This window comes from Lissotriton helveticus, chromosome 3_2, assembly GCF_964261635.1.
Source record: "Lissotriton helveticus chromosome 3_2, aLisHel1.1, whole genome shotgun sequence".
NCBI classification, from domain to species: Eukaryota; Metazoa; Chordata; class Amphibia; order Caudata; family Salamandridae; genus Lissotriton; species Lissotriton helveticus.
Genome location: NC_136062.1, coordinates 268265249 through 268277286, shown reverse-complemented (window position 1 = coordinate 268277286; position 12038 = coordinate 268265249). Strand labels below are relative to the sequence as shown.

Here is a 12038-nt window from a genome sequence, read left to right as displayed (position 1 = left end):
TATTATTACTATAATCTAGTGATATTTCCAAATCCTTATGAAATGATTAATTTGTATTTTGCACAGGAAGCCTTGGCCCTTCATAAGCTTTCCTTCCGACAAATCATTATGATCAAGACAGGCCAGAGTATTGACCCCTAACTACTGTAGGAAACGTCTTCAAATCATAGGAGGCTTCAGGTATAACAAGATTTATCAGCTTCTGTTACCTAGAGGGGCTTGTACAGTATCGGATCTCTCTCCTTGCTCTTGCGATCAAGTGTCCCTCCCTGATACTTTAGATATTGTTAAAGGTCCTAGATTTAATCGGTTGCGCCATAATTTAGTCTGGCCTCTTCTATTGGATCAAGAATTATATTCAAGTGCGGCCAGCTTTTTACTTTTCCAGATGTTAAAAACATCCACTATTTGTTATTATTATCCCGTTTTTTTTTTTATCAGGGGTTGTTAATGGCGGCTGAAAATGAATTATAGACTGGTTTTAATAGAACGGTTGTTTTTTTAACGGATGAGATGAGCCTATTTTTATTGTATGCGTTTTTATCTTCAGTGTATTTTATGTATATATTGTGTTCAATGTTGGGGGACTTAGGATACTGATTTTATACATTGCATAATGTTTTTTCTATGTACATTTACGATTTGAAAAAAAATTGAATAAAGTTATAATTAGCTTACTAACAAAATATCAAGAGAAGTTAGGGACACAAGCCCAAATTGCAGATTAATCATATAATTAGGAAGTGTAAGTCTAAGGTTAAAGAGACAATGTAATCAACATACACAAATGCTGTCTAAATGCCCAATCATTTTGTGGGATTTAATAAACAACCTATTATCAATATGGGAACAGGTTTAGCTGCAGCCACTGTTAAAGTAGGCCCTACTGCCTACCCAATACTTGTTTAAAAATACTTATGACCAATGCCAGCTCCCAGACATCTAGTTTTTAAAGTTGTAACATGAATGTTCCAATTCAATTAGTTGTCAAATAAAACTTCTAGATGGGGGATAAATCACCCACCCATTTAAATACTGGATCATGACACATAAGGGACACAATTCAGTTTTTGCTAAAAAGTCAGCTGAAGACCATTTGAAGCATTATATTCTTGTAATCTGTTTAGTTGCCCGAGAAGGATTGTTTGGGTTACAGAATAATAAAGTCATTGGCATGAAAGATGAGTGACGGACTCCACCAAGCTTAAGAGCAAGATCATCATTATGATCTACAATGTTTGACAAAAGTAAAGTGAAAACAACAAAAGTGCTAAGACACATCTCAGCTTTAAGACATTAGCTCTTTTAATTGCATAGGTAAGACAATAGTTAGAATGTAGTTCAATCAAAAAACGAAGTAAAACCTGATCAATCTCCCAAGCAAACAATTTTGCCCAAAGACTGTTTCTACCAACTTTTTTGATTGTTGATAAATTAATAAAATGTACAAAAAGTGAGTACCTTTTACTATCCAATGCTTTTGTTACTAGCATTACTTAGACTTTTTATTGAGTCTATAGTTGAGCAGGTAAGGATAAAACCAGTTTGGACAAACTTTAACAATTTCCTATTTAATGCTCATGTCAGACGTTTTAGGAGCAATATTTGAGCAAATAGTTTCATATTAGAATCCAAAAAGAGTAAGCGATTGCATCTGGTATTAGTTTTAGGCCCTCTAATAAGTAGGCTGCGACAGAGCCTTTCTAAGATGGTGAAATAGCCCTAAAACTAAAAATCGAATAGTTAGTATTAAGCTCCATTTATTGGGGTTGGCTTTTATTACTGCAACAGGTATACCATTAGGACTTGGAGTACAGCAAGCACTAGTACTACTAATTAATGTTTTTACCTTAATTTAATAGATTGTAGTAACAGTAAATTTCAGTTTTAAATCGTCAAAAACAGGACTTTGCCCAGTGACATAAAGTTTCAGAATGAACAAATTCCAAGCTTGATTAGGAATATTGTAGTCTTATAACTAATCCTTATTCCAGTGCTGACTGTTAAGATTTTTAGCCTGCCATGTGGAACCAGAGCGGGGTGAATTATGTAATTTCTTGATTTTATCAGAATAGGTGTTGTGTATTTTGCTCTCACTACCTCTGACCGCTGCCTCAATCTTATGATTTGGCGGGACAAGCATCCACTAAATAAACTTCTGCATGGAGCTGATATGCAGAGGCCTAGGTCACTAACCTTTACAGATACACACAGGACAGATACAAACCCAGACTAGCACTTGAGAACCATCACTTTGTGATGAAAGTACAACTGCTGCTGCCTCACAGTTCCTAGTTATGACACTAACTTGTTTCCAAAATAAAGAGTAACAAAACTTGATGATGCACCAAATCTATTTCACAACCTGTGCAGTTGCCAAAACTCTGCATTATAGATAAGATAGTTTTCACATAAAATGCTAAGACATGCCCGAGTATGTCTTGTTTTAAGCAATAGCGACAATAGGGTAAACTGTTTAGGAAACAGGCTGTTCCACTGAAGACTTAGACGAGGAAACATTTGTATTATGTAGAAATGAATGAATGATAGTGCAATTATATGGTTTTCTACAGAAATATGGTGTTATATGACAGCAAAAGAGCCTCAAGTGCAAGCTAAAGCATCATCTATCCCCAGAAAAAAAGCACACTTATTTAAAGGAATACTCACTACTTGTGCTAGTAAACACATCAAATACTGCAAGGTGGGTTCATCTTGAGTTCTTTGGGGGGATGCAATTTTTTGCATCCAAGGAGGGTTTCTTGTAACCATTAACACTGTATTAGGGCAGACCTATTTTAATTATTTTATTTAAACTTCAGGTCATCAGGATGGTGGAGAAGGCAGCCTAGAGGATAAAGTAAGTCACCAAGTGTGAAAGAGGTGAACCTTTATTTTTTTTAAATACCCCCTATACATCAGGTAAACATAATTGTAGTAGAAAAGGAAACAAGTAAGAAAAGTGGTATTTTTCACAAAGCTCCATAGCTGTTTTGTTAGGTATGTAAACGGAACAGGAAGTCGTACTAGGATGTTACTCTCTTTCCTCCAAACCAATTTTTACTCTTTGAAATCTACTCATCATTGTGCTGGAAGGATTTGGAAACTATATTAAAGTTGGTGAGGCTCAAAATGGGCAAGACAATGATGAGGGTGATTTCGTTGTGAATCTACAATAGAGAAAAGGATACGACAAACGAAAAAGACTGTATGTGGAGATGTAGGTATATTATTATTTGCAAGGGTAAATTTGCAAATATATCCCGAGGATAAAAATCAGGAAACAATCAACTTTATTTAACCCCTTGGGTGCGGCCACGATTCTGCGCCTGTGCGCGATTCTGCACCTGTGTGGCTGTTTTTAAGAGTGGGCGGGATCATGACGGCCCCCAGCCGTCATCAGCACACGCCCACCATGATGCATGACGGACGGGGGCCGTCATCAGCATAGAAGGGGTTAAACCAGAATTTAGCATAAACAAATGCTCATAAGATGTCAGACGTGTGTTAAAGTAGAATATGATTAACTGATCAAGCTCTAGTTGAGGTAACTGTAGATTTGCGTAAAAGCTGATGAGACTATGATCTGGTGTGTTGATCCTAGTACATGGATTACTCGAAAGAAAAAAATTATAAGATTTACACCTAACTTATTTTGGACTTCAATTATTTTTTTATAAGATTTTGAAGATTATTATAAGTTACATTTCTAGATATAAACCAAGAAATACTTTTTTTATCTTTCAAAATATAAAACTTTATTTTGACGAGTACGGTCACCGAAAAAACACAATTTTAAAAACTTAAATACGTCCTGTTTTCAGGTTCTTCAGTACAGTGCCAATGTAGAAGAAAATATGCTAACTGAATGATGCACTCCTTTAAAACAAACATGTCAAAATGTAGAAGAAATTTAGCCTGTAAACCACTACTGCTAAATCCTGTGTTAAATCCATGGGGTACCTGACATATCAGCAACAAATACTACATTCCTTCAAGTAGACCTCTTCCACAAAATGATGCAATACTTTCCAAAGTCGCATATGCTGTTCTCATTTAAATCACCACTGTTGTCTAGAAACACAAATCTTCAGGGTTCTTCCCAGAACCCGATTCCCGTCTCACATCTATCTCATTACGATTCTACTCTCCTCATACTATGATGATCGAACAAACCACCTTCAACTCATATACCCTCCTCACATAATTGGTCTTGGAAACAAAGTGAGACAATCCATTAACCTACCAATATCATCTTTTGTTTATTTAATGCCTGTTCAGACACAGCAGCTGCTGCCCAAACAGAATTTTCCAAACTCTCTCACCACCCAACACCTGCAGAGTTTGGGTTTAGAAGATCTCCTAAGCAAGTCTTTCATGACCAACCCTACCCTAAACCTAATCCTTCACCATCTACTCTAGTAGACTCAATCACTACCACCTGTAATGCCCACATGGTGCTCATGTACAGCTCTCTGGGGGGGGGGGGGGGGGGGGCTTATTTATTCAATGCCATCTTAGACTTATGTTATAGGTCACTTTCAGAGCGCACGTTCGAAGTAAGGTCTCTTGGTGCTGATAACAGAGGGAAGCATCGGTCACCAGTTTAGGCATAGGACTGTATCACCCAAAACTCAGCCCCCTTCACTATAGGTGAATTTAACCTTGATCGCAACAAACTAACGCTCACTCACTTGTTAATACTAACTACGTCCCCACATCACAACTGGGGAGAGGATGAAACTCATGTAACCACACTAGTGGGGGGGTGAGAAGAGTGTGGGAAGGTATTTCACGTGAACCCACCTGTAGAGGGGCAGCCCCGCGAACACACCCATGGGGCAGGGGGAGGGGGCATCCCTCATAAAAATGTGGGTGGGGGATCTCAGATGATCGCATCCCTGTGATATATCAGGCAGTCATACCCCTGGGTAAAGGAGGCATCTCAGGTGATCACACCCTGGGCAGAGGGTTCCCAGACGATCGAACGCCAGGGTAAAGGGATCTCAGGCAATAACACGCCGGGACAAACGGAGAGATTTCATGTGATCTCATCCTGGGACAGTGACAGAGATTTGATGCAATTGCATCCAGAGAAAGGGGAAGATAGATCTTACACAATAATACTACAGAAGGGGACGAGAGATCTCACACAATCACAGCTCTAGGGGAAGGGATCACGTCCAATAACACCCCGAGAGAAAGGGATCTCACACTATCATACGCTTGGGGGAAGAGAGATCAGTTATCACAGCTCGGGAAAGGGAGTTCAATGATCATACCCGCTGGGAGAATCTCAGCGATCCCATCCCGGGTGGGGCAGGGATCTCAGCAATCACACCCCTGGAGGAGAGGATCTCAGCAATCACACCCCTGGTGGGGAGGGGAAGATCTCAGCAATCGCACCCCTGGCGGGGAGGGGAAGATCTCAGCAATCACACCCCTGGCGGGGAGGATCTCAGCGATCACACGCCTGGAAGGCAGGATCTGAGCGATCACACGCCCGGAGGGCAGGATCTGAGCGATCACACGCCCGGAGGGCAGGATCTGAGCGATCACACGCCCGGAGGGCAGGATCTGAGCGATCACACGCCCGGAGGGCAGGATCTGAGCGATCACACGCCCGGAGGGGAGGATCTCAGCATTCACACGCCCGGAGGGGAGGATCTCAGCATTCACACACCTAAGGGGAGAATCTCAGCATTCACACGCCTAAGGGGAGAATCTCAACATTCACATGCCTAAGGGGAGAATCTCAACATTCAAACGCCTAAGGGGAGAATCTCAGCATTCACACCCCTGGAGGGGAGAATCTCAGCATTCACACCCCTGGAGGGGAGAATCTCAGCATTCACACCCCTGGAGGGGAGAATCTCAGCATTCACACCCCTGGAGGGGAGAATCTCAGCATTCACACCCCTAGCAATGAGGGGAGGATCTCAGCATTCACACCCCTAGCAATGAGGGGAGGATCTCAGCATTCACCCCCCTAGCAATGAGGGGAGGATCTCAGCATTCACACCCCTAGCAATGAGGGGAAGATCTCAGCATTCACACCCCTAGCAATGAGGGGAGGATCTCTGCGATCACACCCCTGGCAATGAGGGGTGGATCTCTGCGATCACACCCCTGGCAGGGAGGGTGGATCTCTGCGATCACACCCCTGGCAGGGAGGGGAGGATCTCTGCGATCACACCCCTGGCAGGGAGGGGAGGATCTCTGCGATCACACCCCTGGCAGGGAGGGGAGGATCTCTGCGATCACACCCCTGGCAGGGAGGGGAGGATCTCTGCGATCACACCCCTGGCAGGGAGGGGAGGATCTATGCGATCACACCCCTGGCAGGGAGGGGAGGATCTATGCGATCACACCCCTGGCAGGGAGGGGAGGATCTATGCGATCACACCCCTGGCAGGGAGGAGAGGATCTACGCGATCACACCACTGCCGGAGCAGGAAAGATCTCAGAGATCACACCTCTGAAGGATCAGGAAGGATCTCAGATCACACCCCTAACGGAGCAGGAAGGATCTCAGAGATCACACCCCTAACGGAGCAGGAAGGATCTCAGATCACACCCCTGGTTTGGAGGATCTTAGCAATCACATCCCTGGCAGGGCAGGAAGGATCTCAGACGAACTATCAAAACTGGGGATGGGATCACACACGAGGAGACTTCACACAATCACATTTAGGTGAGAAGAGGTCTCATAAAATCGATCACACTCAAGAGATGAAGGAATCTCACAGTCACACCTGGGAGTGGAGGAATCAAACGATTATATCTGGGATCACACCTTGTAAGAAGTGTGATCACAACCAGATGGTAAGAGGGATCTCACTAGATCACAACCCAGGGAGATCTCAAGAGATCACGTCTGGGAGGAGGACTCTCACGTCTTCACAGCCAGGGGGTGGAGGGACTCCACACATTCAGAACGAAGGGGGGGGGGGCAAGCATACACAACAATAACGATAGCTGCATAGAAAGCCACCACAGAAACATAACATGGGCGATGTCATGAGGCTTTAAGGGAAGATCTCATGGAATCTCAAAAGGGGAGCCCCAGCAGGTCCATAATGTGATCTTAACGTTTTCAGAAAGGAGGAGACGAAGTTGTCCCTCGAAGAAGGGGGCACGCAGTACATGAGAGGGGTTATGGGGTACAGGAAGCAGCTGTCACCGCTGAGCTGGAGCCGCAGCTAAAGAACAAAATGACACAAAAGCAACGACAGGAAACCAATGCGGCCACCCCCACAACAGGCAGAACGCGGGCCAGGGACTCCTAGATTCAGGAGTCTCGTAACGGCCGCCTCCCCTGACACTACGGCTTACGCCCCCTCTACTCCTCCTCCCCCCTCCTTTGACCCCCCTCAGCCCGCTCCCCTAGCACAACAATGGCAGCGGCCCGACCTCACCTGTAGAAGACTTCGCCTGCTAAGTCTACTGTACGACCCACGACTGTCTGTTGGCCTTCGGCCGCTCAGTTCAGCACCGTCAATCCGCGCCACCCCCAGGTCTCTGCCCACTGCCCAGACTCCGGGCGCTGCCTTCTTTAGGAAGGCCCAGGCTCAGGCAGCTTCTGCGCAGTGAGGCTAAGGTCTACAATCCAAAACAAGACCAACCCCCCTTGAAAGCAAGCACAATTCCTACTAGAGAAGCCCAAAACAAGCCGAGCCTCCAATGTCTAAAAACGCCTTAAACATTATCTGTTTACGAACTTTTATTCGAAAAAAACTATACATTCGCATAATATATAAGACTTTAAAAAAAAATCTGTCATGAAATGTTTACAATTCACAACACTATTCTTTGCAGATAGACATTTACGGAGTGAACACAATCTGTTTTAGAGACCCAGATACAGCACACACAGGGCGTACAGCATAAACGCAAGAAACGTCTAATGATGGGACGACGCTCCTAAAACTATTCTGTATACCGCAACCACTTTCTACATTTCCTTTTTTACATACAATGTTAACTCCAATTATGTTAATTTAATTTAAAATGAATTCTTTTTTTACACCTGTTTCTGAAAACAGATATTCAAAGCAATAAACATAACAGTTTACGCCAGCTCCTGTACTGACCCTTTTTAGTGAAAGAGAAAATCCCTTTTCAAAGATGGCGACCACTTTAAGCGAGCCTGCCGCTTTACTTGCATTGTTTTGATTACGTTATTGTCCCGGAAGAGCCACATGACCCCTCTACTCGTATAGACTGCTCGCATTTTAACCCGAGGACAGAACAAATGAGAGGCAGCAATGGGCGCCATGGTGGTGGAATAGAAACATGGGAATTTACTGGTTTTTCTAAGGATCTATTGCTACACCACGGTTTAGTCTAGTGGTCTGTCAGGAATTGCGTTATCTTACTTCAAATGTGGCATGTGAGATACCATGACAGGACTAGAGAATGATTATGCTACACTTTCTTTAGTTTATTAACCTCAGCAGTTCATAACTATCAATCAGTTGATTTGTAGAGCACTAGTTGCCAGGGAATACAGGTTTTATTTTATTTATTTTTTATTTATTTAATGCATTTTTATAAAGCGCGGACTTTACCCGAAGGTGTCAGAGCACTGTACAATAGAACCAGTTACGTTACATGAGAGAACTGTTGCAGGAATAGAACAAACAAAAATAGCATAAACAGAGTGTACAAGCAAAAGTAAGAATAAATATGACAAATTTTACAATGACTAAAGAACTTCCTGGCGAACAATAGCAGGCCATAGAATCAAAACAACGCAGGCAAAAGGAAAATAATTTCAAACACAGCAAGCACAGGATGTACAGCAAAAATATAAACATATGACAAATTTACAAAGACTAAAGAACTTCCTGGCAGGGTCTGAGAAGGAGGGAATTAGTTCTGAAAGTGTCTTTGGAATAAAAGAGATTTGAGGTCCGCTTTGAAGATCTGGATGGAGGTGATGGCATGGAGCGAAGGAGGAAGCGAGTTCTAGGTTCTCACCGAATTACCTGAGAACGATTGTGCCAACAGTTTTTCTCTTTTGAAGGAAGGGGGTTCAAGAAGGAACTTTTCCGCATTCCGAGAAGGTCTTGAGCCTCCAGACAGTTTGAGTTTATTCGCCAGATAGCGAGGGGAAGAAGAGTGCAAAGCTTTGTGGGTGATGCACGCTGTTTTGTAGATAGCTCTAGCCTCAATGGGAACTCATCGGAGAGAAGACAGGATAGGAATGATGTGGTCACTTCGTTTGGACCCTGAAATGAAGCGAGCTGCTGAATGGAGGACGGATTTGAGGGGGGAGAGGGGAGATTTGGGAAGGCCAGTCAGAAGAGAATTACAATAGTCAAGTCTACAGAGAACTAGCGATTGGACCAAGGTTTTTAGGTCATTCTCTGGGAAGAACTGACCAATCCCCCATAAGAGTCACAGTTGATAACGTGCGCTCTTGGCCATGGAGATGATGTGTGAGATTAGGTTGAGTCTTTTGTCAAGTATGACACCTAAGGATTTAGCGCAGTCCACAATGATGGGTTTACTGTTGAGTAGATTTGATTAATCCATCCAGGCTTGAACAGGAGGCAGAGAGAGAGAGCTAGATATGAGGAGGAATTCCGTTTTGGAGGGATTGAGAATGAGTTAGTGAACTAGCATCCAGTTGTGAATAGTGTTGAGAGTAGAACTGAGTAGTGAGAGATCATGAGGGGAAGATACCTTGAGGTAGATTTGGGTGTCATCCGCGTAGAGATGGTAGAGGATTCCATATTTGCTTAGAAGGTTCCCTAATGGTTCCAGATAGAGATTGAACAGAGTGGGAGCAAGGATAGAACCTTGAGGGATGCCTTGACCAACCACCAGTGGAGAGGAGAGACTATTTGCAATCTTGATCATTTGGGATCTGTCTGTGAGGAAAGAGGCAAACCATTTGAGTACTGTGCCTTCCACGCCCATTCTCTGTTGAAGAATGTTAAGGAGGGTGGTGTGATTAACAGTGTCAAAAGCTGCAGAGAGGTCAAGAAGAATCAGAATGCACGATTCCCCTGAATCGAGAATATGCAGCGCATCATCGATCACTTGCAGTAGGGTTGTTTCAGTGATGCAGTTTTGAATAAAGCCCGACTGGAACATGTCGAGGAGAATATTGTCCATAATGTGTTGGGACAGTTGTTTTGCAACACATTTTTCTGTGATCTTTGAAAGAAAAGGGAGATTGGTGATGGGGCGGAAGTTATTGAGGTCATTTGCATCTGCAGAGGTTTTTTTTAGAAGGGGGGTAACCTGTCCTGTTTTGAGGACACTTGGGAGGGATCCTTGACTGAGGAAGAGATTGACTAGCCTGGTCCAGTAGGAGAGAGTGTTAGTATAGAAATCAATGGCGATGCCGCTGGGAATGGGGTCAGAGGAATGGTTGGAGGGTTTGGTTTCGCGCATGCATTTGAGGAGATCAACCTCTGAGATGGCGGCAAAGTTCTGCCACGTGACTAAGGATTTTCGCTCCTCGGGTGGGGGTGGGGTGGGTGACCTGTTTCACCAGAGATTTTACCTTTTGGTCGAAGAATATAGCAAACTCAGTTGCTTTCTTTGATGCATCCTCAGGCTTGATGGTTTGGGGAGAACAATTTGGGTTTTTGATGAGGTTGAAAAGTTTTTTGAGTCTGTTTTTAGCTGAATCGAGGAGGGATCTGAAGTGTGATGTTTTTTCCTAGAAGATGTGTTTGTAGTATATGGATCTTGCTGAACGTAAAAGAGAGATGTTGGGGGTGGATGGAGAATGTCTCCAGTGCTTCTCTAAGATTCTGAGGTTTTTCCTTTCACCATAGAGAGCTTTGTTGAACCTAGGAGCTGATGGGGTGGGTCTTTTCCTTTTGCTTTGGAGTGGAGCAACCTTGTCGATTTCGACTGCAAGGATTGAGAGGCAAAGGGGAGTGAGATCGTTGACATCCGTATTGGGGTCTAGACTAGGAAGAGACTGCATAGCAGAATCACATAGAGTCTCAAGATCAATGTTTTTTGTGTTGCAGAACCACGTAGAGGCTCTTTTGGGTTGGCTGAGAGTTAAAATGTGAGAGAGGTGAAAACAGAAAGGAATGAGGAAATGGTCAGACCAGTCCACAAGGATGGGTGAAGCAGTGGTAATATGGTCTGATTTGGAAATCACAAGGTCCAGAATTCAGCCCTTGGCATGTGTAATTTCCGAGCAGTGTTGTGCAAGATCGTTAGCGGAAAGAAAGGTTGCAAGCTTGTTGGCAGCTGAGTCTTCCAAAGAGCCCCAGTGGCTATTGAAATCACCTAGGAAGATCTGCTTGTCGCTCTGTGAATATTGGTCACTAATGAAGTCAATGAATTCCTCCATGAAGGAAGAGCAATTTCCAGGCGGGTGGTAGATAGTATGGAACCTGAAGGGTGTGCCATGATGAACTTGGAATTCTAGGGAGAGGCATTCAAAGGTGCGAAAGAGGGTAGTGGGAGAGGCTTTGATTTGGAGGGTTTTTCTGAAGATAATCGCAACACCTCCCCCGATCTTGCCTGGTCTGTCGTTTCTGAGAATAGAGTAGTCAGTAGGTAACAAAAGATCAAATGAAGTGTGATAGGAGTCATTAAACCAGGTCTCAGTGAGAAAGAGCATGTCGAGGTTGTGGTGAGTGATGGTGTCGGAGATTTCAAGTTTGTGTTTGGTTGCAGATCTGCAGTTATGGAGCATACAGTGTAGCTCTGACGCTACTGTTTTGGTGATGTGAGTGTCTGGACTGATGAGGGGGATAGGGATTAGATTCTTGAATGAGGGTGCCCCTTGAGGGGGAGGCTGGTAAGTTCTGACGGAAGAGATGGTCTGAATGGCAAATTGAGTAGAGTTGTTAGGAGAGGCGAGTGTAGGAGAAATGACATGGATGGTTTTGTAGGTAGCCAATAGGTTGGTAATGTCTGTGGAGGATAGATTGTGGTTGGCTCTATTGGGGCGCGGGAGCAAGGAACTCCTCGGGAGGTTGTTCGGGGATGGGGATATCTTAGCACATAGGAGTGAAATGGATGCTTCAAGCAGGGAAATGGACGCGATGAGGGAA

General features: G+C 43.9%; 1 protein-coding gene across 6 annotated transcripts in view; it reads right to left on the bottom strand.

Moving 5' to 3' along the window:
- The window catches only part of RNF111 (ring finger protein 111), a 399764-nt gene extending 392136 nt beyond the window's left edge, over positions 1–7628 (bottom strand). For 5 of the 6 annotated variants that reach the window (XM_078685180.1, XM_078685182.1, XM_078685179.1 and 2 more), the window contains exon 1: positions 7419–7627. The gene's annotated coding sequence lies outside the window, so the exon portion shown is untranslated. Of the gene's footprint in view, positions 1–7418 lie in introns of all 6 variants that reach the window. The other variant, XM_078685178.1, reaches the window with a different exon arrangement.
- Positions 7629–12038: the final 4410 nt, after the last annotated feature.